The sequence below is a fragment of the Echinops telfairi genome, unplaced genomic scaffold, assembly GCF_000313985.2.
Source record: "Echinops telfairi isolate 266 unplaced genomic scaffold, ASM31398v2 ScPeMD7_1;HRSCAF=3_0, whole genome shotgun sequence".
NCBI lineage: Eukaryota > Metazoa > Chordata > Mammalia > Afrosoricida > Tenrecidae > Echinops > Echinops telfairi.
The window spans coordinates 42824511-42828313 of record NW_022103896.1 but is presented as its reverse complement, the minus strand read 5'-3'; positions in this window follow the sequence as shown (position 1 = coordinate 42828313).

Here is a 3803-nt window from a genome sequence, read left to right as displayed (position 1 = left end):
CCCATTGTTGCAGCCATAGTGTCGGTCCTATCTTGTTGAGGGTCTTCCTCTTTTTCGCTGTCCTTCTGCGAAGCATGGTGTCCTTCTCCCGGGACTGGTCTCTCCTGATGACGTGGCCCAAGTATGTGAGGTGGAGTCTCGACATCCTTGCTTCTAAGGAGCATTCTGGCCAGACTTCTTCCAAGACGGGTTTGTTTGTTCTTTTGGCAGTCCGCGGTCCTTCCAATCATTCAAACGCATCGATTCTTCATTCTTCCTTAGTCATCGTCCGCCTTTCACAGGGTAGTAGCGCCGTACCAAACCTCCTGCTTCGCTCGGAAAAGATGAGGTCTAGTCATTGGTTTCCTCTTCCTGGATGATGAGTGCTTTGCCCAAGTTTCAGGGAGCCTTCGGAAGATCAGCTCCTTTGGGGCACATTTAACTGGTAAGCAGCAATTTATTGACTCAGTAAAAATGCTCCACATGAATGTAAAACCTCAAAAAGAAAAAGCGAGTGCGCGAGAGAGCTTTTTCTGTTGTTTTTCTCCCCTGGTGAGGCTGCAGTGTAGATGACACATACATAAGTAAAATGGAATTTGAAAAGCAAGAGGCAGAGTATTTTGAAAAATTAAGTTTCTTATAAATCTTGAAGAAAATGCATCTGTGTCAACACAGTAAAAGTAATATCCCAGCCTACTGGTTTTCCTCTTCTAGCTCGGGGAAAAGGCAAGCGCATTAACCCTTCCACTGCTGCTTCACCAAGCCACTGCCATGGAGCCCATTCTGACTGATAGGGACCCAACGGGCCAGGGGAAAACCGCCCCTGAGGGTTTCCAAGACTCTACCTCTTTACAGGAGGAGAATGCCTCCTCTTTTTCCTGTGGAGCAGCTGATGGTTTCAAACTGCCAACTTCAAGGTTAGTGGCCCAACAAAAATCAAAACTGCTAACCAAAGGGCTGACAGATCAAACTTACCAACTGCTCCTGGAGAGAAAGGCCTGTGACCTACTTCCGTAAAGGTGACAGCCCAGAAAACTCTATCTGGCATTTCTACTCTTTCACATAGCAGCTCGATCCATCTTCTCCATGGCACCTAACAAGTGCTCATTAAAACAACCAAACCCAAACCTCGCTGCTCTGGAGCCCAATGTGACCCCCTGTGACCTGCGGGGTACAGTAGAACTGCCCAGAGGGTTCCCAAGGCTGCCGGTCTTTAAGAAAGCAGCAAAACTCCTCTTGCTTCCCAGGAGAAACTGGTGGTTTTGAACTGTTAACCTTGTGGTTAGCAATCCAACTCATAATCCACTGTACCACTAGAGCTCTGTTAGGGAACATAAATGAGCACCCACCCTCTTTTCCCATGGACATGAGCTTTCTTCTCTTAGAGGGTCAAAGTTTTCCAAATAGTGAAACTAGGTATCTTAAAAGTATACTGTACAAAAACAATATTATTAGAGATCTTCATAATTGAGAAAAGTAGGCACTTTTTCGGCTTTGAGTTTTTTAAATAGTTTACAACAAATTAAAATCCAGCTAGGTTTGCTAAGTGAGATTAATAAGATGTGTATCAAAACTCTGATTCACCAAAAGCTTAGTTCCTGTTAGGTAAAGAAAAAATGTTTTTGCCACCGCATACTGCACGCTCAATGACAAACCATCTTAACAATGTGAGACATTGTGTCAGTCTGGTAGACTAGAGAAACAAATTCATAGAGACTCATATGTGTATAAGAGAGAGTTTTATATAAAGGGTAATTGTACATTAAGAAAGTATCCCAACGCAGTCCAGTCTAAGCCCATAAGTCTGATATTAGACCATATGTCCGATACCAATCTATAAAGTCCTCTTCAGACTCATGAAGCACATGCAATGATGCCGAATGCAGGACGATCACAGGCCAGTGGGTAGAAAGGTTTTGGATCCAGTGGTGTTGTAAGCATCTCAGCGCTGGCCGGGGTCTCCATGTGGCTTCTCCAGCTTCAGAGGTCAGGTTGCATCAGGGTAGGTCCATGTGGCTCCTCCAGCTCCAGGCGCTAGCGTAGTTCCTTATGTCTTGTCAGTAGAGCATTGTCTCGGAGAGAGCAGAGAGAGAGAATGTCTCCTGCCTCCAGGAAGGAAAATCAGCAGTTCCCAGAATTCTCAGGAGAAGGCCATGTCCACACAGAGGTCTCATTGACTATCTCTCCTACACTCTTAATCTTCAAAATGACACCAGATTAGGTAACTACCACCGACATTAACCACAAACTTAGAGTAATGCTACTTATAGGTAAAGAAGATTCATGTTCTCCTCTTTGGTCTATTGCTCAACTCTCCAAAAACATGTTGTATTGTAATGATGTTAGCAAGCCTTCCCTTTTTGTGCTTTAATCTGCATTCTTAGTGCCAAACACAGTGCCTGAATAATGGTGGTGGTTGTGGTTAGGTGCCACCAAGTCAGTTCTAACTCATAGTGACCCCCACCGCCCTGTGATCTCCCTGCTTCAACCTTCTGCATCACCAGCATGTGGCTCTGGGAGGGACTGAAGAGGGACTCATGAACTGACAGCAGACTTCTGGACTTGAGTTGGACTGGGCCAGAATGCCTTCTTGTTATAGAAATACTTCTTGATAGAAAGCTTTCTTGTACAGGGATGAGTGTCACTGGATTTGTTTCTCTAGACAGCCCCACCTAATGACCACCTGCTGGGAGGAGGCCTTCCAAAATATGTCCAACGTCCAACAGATGAAGTCTCACCATCCAGATTTCTGAGGACTGTGATGACTGTGCTTCTTCCAAGGCAGCTTTGTTTGTGCCCTGACCACGCATGGTCTAGTCAATATTGTTTACCATAATTCAAAGGCATCGATTGATCCTTCTCTAATTGTCTTTATTCATTGTCCAGCTCTCTCATGTATGTGAGGTGATTGGAAATACCATGGTTTGAGCTAGGTGCACCTTAGTCTTCAAAATGACATCTTTCTTTTTAATGCTGTAACACTTTAAATATGGCAAATGCTACATGTGAAAAGAATATATTCTTAACTAGTAAATGAAGGGGTGATGTTTCTTAGCAAGCTGATTTGAACCGCTATTTCTGGTACCAGTCAAAAAATCAGTGGGGCTTTCAAACACCTATCCAAAGATAATATGATTAGCATAATAAATAACCAAGTTCTTTCTATTTACTAGAATATATTTGTTAAGCTTGAAAAATATGTGAAACAAGGATGAATGTGTATGTGACTGTATGTATAATTACACCTTCATGTAATTGAAATGCTTTGGATCACACAGATACTCAAAAGATGTCATATTACTTAGCTCTATGATCTCTGAAATTCCTCCTCTCTGCCTACCACTCCTATCCCTAGAGAGCCTGAATTAACTTCCAAAAGCACAAGGTTCAGAAGAAACACTTTGAAATGTAGTACCTCTTTGGGAGCGGGGCATAGCTCTTGGGATTGGCTTTCTGGTTTAGAAAGACTAGAATCACAGTCTTATGGAACATCTTGGCATTTGTCATAATATAGTGTGCCTTTCATCCATATCTGGTGTCTAGGGTCTTAAAAGCTTGTGAATAGTCATCAAAGATGAAGCTACTGGAGTAAAAGTGAAAGAACAAAGCAGCCTACTGGGCAGATCGTCTTACACAAACCATAGCCTCATGTACCCTGAGACCAGAAGACTGAGATGATGCCTGGGTGCCACCACCAACGGTTCTCATCAAGGTCACAGCAGATGGACCCTGATAGAATGGGAGAAGAATATGGAACAGAACCTCAATTTTTTTTTTAAATCCACAGTCACTAGACTAGTTGAGACTGGAGGACTTCCTGACAC